Raw genomic sequence first — 11,825 nt, 5'->3', positions numbered from 1 at the left:
TGCTCAAACCCTTTAGTGTATACTTAAAAGTCAGTAGCAAGTCTAATGCTGGCTCCCCAGACTACAAAGAATCTTCATTACAGAACCTAAGGGTCTTCAGTACATCACACAAACATAGTTCTTAAATTATGGAACTTGGAGTCAGGCAGGATGTGGGCTTTAGCTCTTTGGCTGTGTCTCTGGACATTGTAAAACTTCTTATCTGAACAGCGAGTATGGATGGAGTCTGCCTCAGGCAACATACATGTGCCTTGTACACACTGAAGCAATGACCCACGCACCTTCTTAACCATCCAGATCTATGTCAGGTATGACAGAAAGGTGACCTCTTAGTAGCGTATGTGTCCTCAGTTTATTAGTATCACCTTTGCACCTGCTCTCTAAAGGTGGCCCCTGTCTGTGTCCCTGCTGCCTCTGCATCCTGGGGAACATAAGGTTCCTAGGAGCTCTTGGTGGCATTGTTCACTGTCAATGTAGTCTGTCACCAAGCCGGAAGAGTTACCATTTGATCCCATGAAGATTATTCCTCTTCTCCTCCTGCCATCCCAGAGAGTAAGTGATGGATAGAGACTGCCCAATCATTCCACAGAGCCAAGGCTTGGACCACACCTTCCCCCTACAGGAGGACTTCTGCTCTTTACTCCTCTGAACCTTTTTATATTTCTGCTTGATCAGTCAAGATTGCCTAGAAAAATTAAACAAGGCTGACCTCTTATCTACAACAGGACAAGGTAACAATAAAATTAGTTTTCTCTCTTTAGGCTATGCGGGATACCTAGCCCCTCTGGCTGCCAATCAGGGTCCTAAATGTGAGGTGTATTTGACATGGCTGGGCAGAGCCTAGGGCTCAAGATGGCAGGCACGTGTGTCCTGCCTCACACAAGCTCAGCAGCTCAGGAGGCCTCTTTCTGCCATGCGACGCCATCTCTTGGTTTCTAGGGAGCAAGACGCTTCTCATAACAATTTGTCTGTTTTGTTGATGTTAACCATGATATCTAAAAAAACATGGTAGACCCATGAAAAACACTTCTATAAGAGCCGAATTCGTTCTCAGGTAACCTGTGAGTAGGAGACCACAGCTAACACTGTCCTTTAGAAGGTGGCCAGAAAGGAAGAGCTAGCAACACTTTGGCAAGACCATGCGGAATACACCATTAAAGTTCGTCTTGATCTTCAGATCTGTGATCTGGGTTTCAGAACAACTTCTTCCTGTCTGTAGGCTGACCTACAGTTCCTGTCTGAGGACAGAAACGAGGGTAGTAAACCAGCAGCAACATGTGACAAAGATCTGAAAGCCTCAGAGACCTCACCGCGCCACAGGCTGTCACCATTGCCCCTGGCTGTCCGTCAGAACAAGATGGTAGCACCCTGTTGCAGAAGATGCCATGATGACGTATAGAAATCTAGTGAGGACTGGCTTGGAAGCTTCCTCCCTGCTGGTTAGCCTTCATGGAACTAGGAGGTGCCTGGCAGGCGGCTGGGGGAGAAGAGCCGCCAAGAATCTTACCCAGGTGTGAAACTTGTGAGCTACAGCTGGGTAAGAGCACCCTGGCTGTGATAAGGGCCACCAACTGCCTTCTGATTGGATGGAGTATGCTTCACAGGATAGAACGTGTCCCAGGTACTATAACCCTTGTCAAGAGCCTGCGGTCAGGGAGGTCAGGGGCCCTAGGAAGAAACCCACTACCGCTTTTTTTGTTAAATGGCCGTGTTATCAAACTGCCTTCTAAATATGTTTATATCTACAGATTAGCGCTACACTTGCCCTTGATCAAAGAAGTTTCTTAACTGCCGTGAGCAGCAATTGAAACAGAGAATCCTAACTGGCCAAAGGGTAGAAAGTGAACCAAGGTGGAGGACTTATCCCTAAATAGAACCTGTCTATCAATTCCTACTGGGTTCAAGGAGCATCACAGAAGGGACAAAAATATGGAAGATCCAAACGGTAAGGAGATGGGTGGCAATAGACATCTTTGGCTATGGCATACCCGCACTCATGGACGTGCTGTGGCCATGGTTATCTACACAAAACTTGCAGGATTTGGGGCCAGACAGCATTAATTGTGGATAGGAAAGGGCCCTATGAGGCCCCAGCCTTCCCTTGAGGACTATTGGAAATTTATAGCGGGTAGCTCCAGTGAGTAACTTCCCATGTGTGCTCATGGGAAGTTACTCTAATTCAACCAAGTGGCTCACACACAAAGGAAAGGTATGAAAGGGAGCTGGAGAGATGGCTCTGTGGTTAAGAGCACAGTCTGCTCTTCCGGAGGACCCGGGTCATATTCCCAGCACCCACATGGGATCCCACAACTGTTTATGTCTCCAGTTCCAGGGAATCAAACACCTTCTTCTGGCTTCCATAGGCTCTCCATTCATGTGGTTCAAGATATATATGCAATCTAACACTCACATACATAAAACAAAACAAAATAAATCTTCTAAAAAGGTGAAAGTAGACAGACTTGCTAGGAAAGAGGGCTTCAGTAGGAAAGAAAGAGGAAAGAGAAAATAAGAGGGGAAATAAAACCCCTCTAATTACTGTATGCTTGTATGAGATTGTCAAAGAACAAAAAGTGTTTCAAAGTTTTAAAGATGGGGCTGGAGATATGGCTCAGAGGTTGAGAGCACTGGCCGCTCTTCCAGAGGTTCTGAGTTCAATTCCCAGCAACCACATGGTGGTTCATAATCATCTATAATGAAATCTGGCGCCCTCTTCTGGTCTTCAGGGATACTTGCAGGCAGAGCACTGTATACATAATAAATAAATCTAAAAAAAAAAAACCCAAGTTTTAAAGACTATGCCCAATCACTGAGCACGTCATTTGCTGAGTCAGTGGCCTTTGGCAGCATGAGAAATGGGCTATTGTGAGATTCTTAAAACTATGAAATTTAGCTTGAGATAACCTTAGGTTTCCATGGATCTTCACAGAATCGTGTTCCGGAAGCAACACGGTAAGATTATCACCCCATCTTCATGTAAAACCCATTTTCATATCACAGCTTAAACCCTAAACAATATGGTGAGATGCAGACCAAAGCCGTGTCTCCACAAGTCCTCATTTTGCCTTGTGTTTTCGTCTGCATGGTAGCTTGTACTCCTGGCACAATGTACACTTTCTGGACAGTCGAGAACAGAACTCCTCTGTCACACGGGTTGCCTACAGTCCTGGCAACTGTCATTGATGGATGACTCTCTCCAGGACCCTGTGGCCTTTGACTGTACTGACTCCATCTTTGCTCAGAGGTCTGGTTGCCTCATTTTTTCAACAGAGTGGACTGTCCTGCCCACTCTGTCCTCTGTACTGTCACCCTATAGTCCACAGGGAAGAGGCTTCGGTCCAGTGTAGACACCATCCACAGCATTCTGGGAAGAGAGAACATATGCCAGACCTCACTCAGGACAGCCTTCAAACATGCAGTCTGTCTCTGCTCTCACCTGCCTCTTTCTGTGTCCACTCCTCATCTCTCTCTTTTCCAGGTGACAAAAACTCCCTCCTACAACTCTGGGAAGCTCTGTGTCTGCCCACTGTTTACTCCTCAAATTTAACAAAACCAAAGGCTGGTGCTAAACTGGTCCCTCACCCTGATTAGCAGTTCAGCCCCTATGTTTACTGAACAGTACTCCCTGTGGGTCCTCCACCACACTGGAGGGGCTAAGAAAGTATCTGCTAAGAAAATATAACAAGTATCTGAGATGACAATAGCTGGGCCTGGGTGAGTGTCCATTGCTAATAAATCAGTTTTTATCCATACCATCACAACTCAGTCACTCAGGGTATATCAAATTTGCTAGGCTTTCACTCCTGAATACATGCAATATGCATATATACAGGTGTTTATGGCATGTATTGGTGTATTGGGTGTGTTAGTATGTGTGGTTTATGTGGCTTGTGTGGTATATGTCATGCATGTGTTCTAGGGGGCATTTATATGTTGTATGCATTGTACAAGTGTAGTATATGTACCGTCTGGTATGTGTAATGTGGTCTGTGCAGTACAGAAGTGTGTGGCGTATGTGTCAATGTGACTGGTGTGTGTCTGGTGTGATATGTATGCTTAGTGAGTGTGTGCTATATAATGTATGTAGTGTGGGAACATGGTGTGTGTCAGGACATGTTATGTGTCTGTAGTTTGGTGTGGTGTATTGTGGTATGTTATATGTGGTAGAAAACAATGTGTTGCATGAGGTATATGTGTCAGTGTCTATAGAGTGTATTTGTGGTAAGGTCCTGTGTGGGGAGTGTGGTGTTTGTGGAGGTGCACACTGTATAGGTGAGGATAGTGTGTATAGAGTGTGGCGTTTGTGGAGGTGCACACTGTATAGGTGAGGATAGTGTGTATGGAGTGTGGCGTTTGTGGAGGTGCACACTGTATAGGGGAGGATAGTGTGTATGGAGTGTGGTGTATGCGGAGGTGCACACTGTACAGTATGTATGGAGTGTGGTGTATGCGGAGGTGCACACTGTACAGTGTATGTGGAGTGTGGTGTATGTGGAGGTGCACACTGTACAGTGTGTATGGAGTGTGGCGTATGCGGAGGTGCACACTGTATAGGTGAGGATAGTGTGTATGGAGTGTGGCGTATGTGGAGGTGCACACTGTACAGTGTGTATGGAGTGTGGTGTATGTGGAGGTGCACACTGTACAGTGTGTATGGAGTGTGGTGTATGTGGAGGTGCACACTGTATGGGTGAGGATAGTGTGTATGGAGTGTGGCAAAGGTTTCACATCAGTAGTTCTGGTGTCTTGTTAATCACAGCTGACTCTTCAGCCCCAGCTAACCAGAACCACAGGATCTTAATTCAAAATAACACACAGCCCCGCATACGCCACACTCCATACACACTATCCTCACCCATACTGTGTGCACCTCCACATACGCCACACTCCATAACACTATCCTCACCTAATTTCCCTCTGAAACTCCACGAACCAGGCCTGCACTGTCTGTACCGCCCTCAACAGTCTTATCTTCCACTCTTCTACAGAGCCCACTGCAATCTCAACACTCAGTGGCTTTTCTAGTCGAAAGTTCCAAAGTCCTTCCACAATCCTCCCCAAACACACGGTCAGGTCTCTCACAGCAACACCCCACCGTTCTGGTACCAATTTGTCTTCGTTAGGGTTACTATTGCTGTCATGACCAAAGCAATTTGGGGAGAAATGGGTTTATTTGGCCTACACTTCCATATTACTGTTCCTCATCGCAGGAAGTCAGGACAGGAACTCAAAACAGGGCAGGAACCAGGAGACAGGAGATGGTACAGAGGCCATGGAAGGGTGCTGCTTATTGGCTTGCTTTCCATGGCTTGCTCAGTCTGATGTCTTATAAAGTCAAGGACCACCAGCCCAGGTGTGACTTAACCTACAATGGGCTGGCTCCCCCATCAATCACTAATTAAGAAAATGCCCTACAGGCTTGCCTTCAGCCAGTTTTATGGAAGCCTTTTCTCTCTCTCTCTCTCTCTTTCTCTCTCTCTCTCTCTCTCTCTCTCTCTCTCTCTCTCTCTCTCTGTCTCTCTCCCTCTCTCTCCTTTTTGATTGTTTTTTTTTTTTTTGAGACAGGATTTCTCTGTGTAATAGCCCTGGCTGTCCTGGAACCCATTCTGCTTACCAGGCTGGCCTTGAACTCACAGAGAGCCACCTGCCTCTGCCTCCCAAGTCCTGGTATTAAAGGCATGCAACACCACGGCCTGGCTGGAGGCATTTTCTTAATTGAAGTACATAGGAGGAGACTGCTCGTTTGTTTCCCCGACCTCTTAGACCTGAATAATCACACAGAAACTAACATCAATTACAACACTGTTCGGCCAATGACTCAGGCATATTTCTAGATAGCTCTTACATCTTGCATTAACCTATTTCTATTCATCTGTGTATTGCCACGAGGCTGCGGTTTGCCGCGTAAGGTTCTGGCTGGCATCTTCCTCCTTAGGCAGATACATGGCATCTCCTCAGGAGGCTACGAGGCATCTCTTTGACTCTGCCTACTTTCTCTCTATATCTCTGCTTGGATTTCCCACCTGGCTTTACTCTACTAAACCACTGGCCAAAACAGCTTCTTTAATAACCAATGGTAATAAAACATATTCATAGCATACAGAGGGGAGTCCCACATCAGAGGTACCCACCTGTCCAGTGACTCAAGCTTATATCAAGTTGACATAAAACAATTCAGCATGACTTGGATGTGTATAATCACTTTGTGTAATATAATATATGTGGGGATATCTCTTTGGGGTGTGGAGCGCATGACCAGTGTGTGTAGTATTTGGAACTATCTCTGTGTTGTGTATGATCAATGTGTATGGTATCTAGGGGAGATTTCAATACTGAGCCATCCTATGTAACATGGTATCTGGGGGCTGTCTATATGGCATATGGATTAATGATCAGTATACTGGGTGATTTTATGGGTCAACTTGGCACAAGCTATAGAGTCATCAGAGGAAGAAGCGTTGGTTGCGGAAATGCCTTCTTCAGATCCAGTTGCAAGGCAATTTCTCATTTAGGGATCAATGGGGGAGGGCCCAGGCCATGGTTGGTAGTGCCATCCCTGGGTTGGTGGTCCTGGATTCTACAAGAAGATGGGCTAAGCAAGCCATGGAGAGCAAGCCTGTAAGCACCTCCCCTCCAGGGCCTCTGCATTAGCTTCTGGCTCCAGGATTCTGCCCTGTTTGGATTCCTGTCCTGACTTCCTTCAGTGATGAACAGCAATGATGAAGTGTAAGCCAAATAAACCCCTTCCTCCCCAACTTGCCTTTTGATCATGGTGTGTGATCAAAGCAATAGACACCCTAATTAAGACAATCAGCATGTGGTATGGTATCTGGGGAATGTCTGTGCAGTATGTATGATCAATGAGTAGTACTCTCTGTAGGAGGTTTATCTCTGTGGTGTACGGTATGTTGACTGGCAAGTGTGGTGTGCATTTGTGGTAAAGTCTACATGTTGAGTGATGTGTACGATCATAGCATGGTTGTTTGTGTGTATGGGTTATTGTGTGTGATGTGTGTGAGAGCAATGCTAGTATAGTACCTGTGTGTGGAGGCCGCTGTAGCATATGATGTGTGTGGTTCATGTGTATAGTGTGGTATCTGTGTGTGTGGCCCTTTGGGGGTGTGTGATGATCAGAGAGTACTACTGTCTCTGTGTGAGGTGTATTGATGTGGGTTATTGATGGGCAGTACCCATTGGGACGGGTATTGGTGAGGTACGTAATCAGTGGGTTGTACCATATCTGGGGAGGATCATTTCTGTGAAATGTGTTGTGGTTTGGTGTATGCCATGAATCTGTGTGAAGGTCTTTGTGGCATGTGTGGTTGGCATACATGTTCTGATGTCTGTAGGAGGCAGGTATCTTTGTGATGTTTGTGATCAGTATGGGGGCAAGCGTTATCTTTGTGTCAGGCCAGCATTTGTCCTGTAGTATCTCTGGTGTGTGTGATCAGTGTGTGCGATCAGGGTGTGCAGTCAAATGGTGTCTGGGGGTTGCCTTTATATGGGGGTAGTGGTGTGGGCGGTCAGCATGTGTGCTGTGTATCTTCAGAGGGGAATCTATCTATGATCACTGGGTAATACTGTACCTGGGGGCACAGCTCTGTGGTCTGTGTGGTGTGGTTTATGTGTGTGGGAGTCTTTGTGATATGAGCAATAGGTGTGCTGTGGTATCTGTAGGGGGTACCAATGTCGTGTGTGTAATAAGTGTGTGTGGTGGTGCCTAGGTGTGTGTGTGTGTGTGTGTGTGTGTGTGTGTGTGTGTGTGTGCAATGGAGGAGTGGGATGTGGTATTTATGAAGTGTACTATGTAGTATGTTTGATTGTGGGATAGTACTACATATGGGGAGGGTCTCTGCTATGTATGGTATCAGTATATGCATAGTTAGTGGGAACATCTATATGGTTGGCTGTTTTCATACATGTTTATACCTTTTTTGCAGGGACTCACTGATATCATTTTCGAAAACCACCTTTAGCACTGGCTTCCATCCAGCTATAACACGTCTTGGCGTCAACTGGCAGCTGCTCTATACATCATGTGCTTCCCCGAACCAGTCGTTTGTTTTGTGTCACTGCCCCAGTGAAGTTCCTAAGAACCTGGCCTTCAGGCTCTCGGTCCCAGCCAGGTCTGGTTCCTTTCTGTCCCCAGAATGCATTGGCTTTCTCTCACTCCCTCCTTTGATGGACACAAACAACCCTTCAGTGTTTCCTTTTGTTGTCCCTCTCTCCCTACCACACACCCCATTATTTCGTGTCTGTGCCTGTGGCCCATGACCCAGCTCCCCGAAAAGCTTCCATTTTTTCTATTCTGCAGGGTCGCAGACTTTGTGGGTCACCATTCCTGGAGGAGAGTGGCATGCATAGCTAAAACCTCCATGGGATCGGATAGATAAGAACACCCTATCTTACAAAATGTTTCCCTGAATTTGACATCATAATCAAGACTAGTGATGACGGAGAACACACGCCTGCTTGGTTTTTAAAAATGCTCTCCTGAACTGGCTTTTGCACTGATACAACCTCAGGAGTAACCAGACTGGCGGTCTTTGCAAAGCTGCCAGGAGAGCACATATATAGCAGCCATCATCATCACAGCTTACAGATAGCCGAAAAGGAGTCCTTCGCTTCACGAAAGGCACAGCGCACGGTAGATCCTGTGTCTAGGCTGTGTGACCTGCTCAGGCACTGCCGCAGTTCTGCTGGCATGCAGTTTCAGGATGGCAGGAAATGAAGAGCCTGGTACACATCCAGGGCCCCCTGAGCCTGGTACACATCCAGGGCCCCCTCAGCCCAATGGAATTTCACCTGTCCAGACAGCTACCATCATCCCCGCTAGGGCATGGTCCCCAAGGAGCACGGAGAGGAGAAGCTGCCTGCTAATACATGAGGTTCAGGCTGACATGCCTGAGTGTCCTCTTGGCCCTGTGTGTGTCATCAGGGTAAGCCCAGGAAGCTTAACCCAGAGCTCATATCAAAAGAGAGACAGAATATTCTGGGAGCCATTGGCAGAAGTTTAGCTATAGTCAAGAACACTTGGATGTCAGATGGTGGTGGTGCATGCCTTTAATCCCAGAACTCAAGAGGCAGAACCAGGCAGATTTCTGTGAGTATAAGACCAGCCTGGTCTACAAAGTGAGTTCCAGGACAGCTAGGGCTGTTACACAGAGAGACCCTGTCTCAAAAACAAACAAAACAAAAACAAAACCACTTAATGTGCTGTCAGTGTGACTCAGAAGAATGTGATGAAATTCAAGTAAGGTCAGCTCCCTCATGCAAAGGCTTGCAAACAAGCCTAGTACCCCCACAAGATGGCAAAAGCAGCCAGCAGAATCGTCCATGGAAGTGAACTGGAATGGTATTCTTGTATGGATGACGACCTAGTTGAAGAATTTTAAGATTTTGAAATGAGGCAAGGTGTGGTGGCAGACACCTTTAACCCAAAAGAATCTGGAATTCTGGATCTCTGTGAGTTTGAGGCCAGCCTGGTCTCCATAAGGAGTTCCAGGATAACCAAGGTAATGTGGCGGTTTTGTAAGAAAACATTCAGAGATTTAGTTGTATCCAATTCACTCAAATGTCACAAAGGTCTCAATGTAACCATGGAAAAGACTCTGGTGGGCACTACTGGGACCAAGAAAGGAAGAGATGAACTATGTAATCAATGCGCTTTCAAGATCTGTTTTCCACTTGGCTGATGTTTGCAACAAAACTTTTAATAAATAAAGACAAATTCATTTTAAATGTATGAACTTCAAACAAATCAAGGCAATGTCAACATGATTCAGCTACTAAGGAATTACAGTCCAAGCTAAATTCACCATTTAATCTTGTATTTTCACAAATGAATTGGGAGTTGGAGCAATAGCTCAGCAGTTAATAGTACTGAAAGTTCTTTTAGAGAACAGCACTTCGATCTCAGCACCCACAGGGTGGCTCACAGGCACCTTCAACTCCAGTTCCTGGGGATTTGATGCCCTCTTCTGGACTCTGTAGGCACTGCATGCACATGCTGGCATGGTCATACATAAAAGCAAAACACCCCCCATACACATAAAATACAAATATAAGTCTGATGGAAGACACTAGATTATATTTGTAATCTTATTTATTACCTGTGTCAAATAAGAGGCAGTTCGGACATAGGGTTAATTTAAAATTGCTCAGTAGGGTTTGAAGAGATGGTTCAGCAGCTAAGAGCATTTACTGCTTTTGCAGAAGACCTGAGTTAAATTCCCAGAACCCACATGGTGGTTCATAGCCATTTGTAACTCCAGTTCCAGAGGATCCATGACAATTCTGGCCTCTGAAGGCAACATCACTCATGTGTACACAGTACACATACACACACACACACACACACACACACACACACTTAAAATAACCAAAATTAATATTTTTTAGAAGAGTAATTTATCACAACCACAAGAAAATCAGACAAAACTTTTCTCCATTTTCAGCTGTAAATCTGAAGTTTTCTAGAAATCTCACCAGAAAATTTATTTACAGTCTGAAAGGATACATCCTAACCTCCTTTGGAAAATTGTAATCCCATCTACAGCAGGGCTGGAGTAATTCTATAATTTTATTTATCATAAGGAGAAAACAGAAGACTGGAGAGATGGCTCAACAGTCAAGGGCACTGGTTTCTCTTCCAGAGGTCCTGAGTTCAATTCCCAGCAACCACGTGGGGGCTCACAACCATCCATAATGAGACCTGGTGCCCTCTGCAGGCCTGCAGGCATACATGCAGGCAGAACACTGTATTCATAATAAATAAATCTTTTAACAAAAAAAAAAAAAAACGGAGGAGGGCTGGAGGGATGGCTCAGAGGTTAAGAGCACTGGTTTCTCTTCCAGAGGTCCTGAGTTCAATTCCCAGCAACCACATAGGGGCTCACAACCATCCATAATGAGACCTGGTGCCCTCTGCAGGTCTGCAGGCATACATACAGGCAGAACACTGTATCCATAATAAATAAATCTTTTTAAAAAAAAATGGAGGAGGGCTGGAGGGATGGCTCTGAGGTTAAGAGCACTGACTGCTCTTCCAAAGGTCCTGAGTTCAATTTCCAGCAACCACATGGTAGCTCATAACCATCCATAATGAGATCTGGTGCCCTCTTCTGGCCTGCAGGCAGACATACAGGCAGAACATTTCATATGGAATAAATACATTTAAAAAAATAAAAAATAATAATAAATGGAGGAAAGACTAGCTAGGAAAGTTCCTTAGCAGCCCTTTGAGATGTAAACTGAGAGCCTCTGAGAAGGTATTCTATGGTGCACACTAAGACACTTGAGACTCTTTGAGAACCCCACACTGATGTTTTTGAGTAGTCATTATTTGTTCTCTGCATGCCTTTCTTTCCATTTTGAGCAAAGTTGAACTCTGCCTCATACTAGGTCATCCTGGAATTATTTTCCAGATTGAAGCCAAAGATCCAGTTTTATTGAGCTGAGATCTGATTAAAAGATCTGCCCAGGCTGTTCTGGGCAACATCATGAAACTGTGCCTTCGTCGCTGCCACCATCAATACCCTGGTCAACTCCTGCCACCTGAAGGTCTGCTCGTCAGTCTGGTTGCTGTCATTCATCCACGGAGAGACAGGCACGGTCAGCACAGAGACTTTGAATGGAGGTGAGTGGGTGGGTTGTCATGATGTAAGCTTTTCTCTCAGACTTGTTTGTAAGAACAACTACTTTCCATACTAACATTGCATACATATAAACTACAATTATATGCCTACATCGGTCTGAGCACTTTACATAAACTGTCCTGGAATTTATTTAAAATTGCTTATAGGCTGGCTGTGGTCTAGCTAATC

This window comes from Myodes glareolus, chromosome 23 (genome assembly GCF_982192425.1).
Source record: "Myodes glareolus chromosome 23, mMyoGla1.1, whole genome shotgun sequence".
In the NCBI taxonomy this organism is placed as follows: Eukaryota; Metazoa; Chordata; class Mammalia; order Rodentia; family Cricetidae; genus Myodes; species Myodes glareolus.
Note: the sequence above shows the minus strand (reverse complement) of the source record.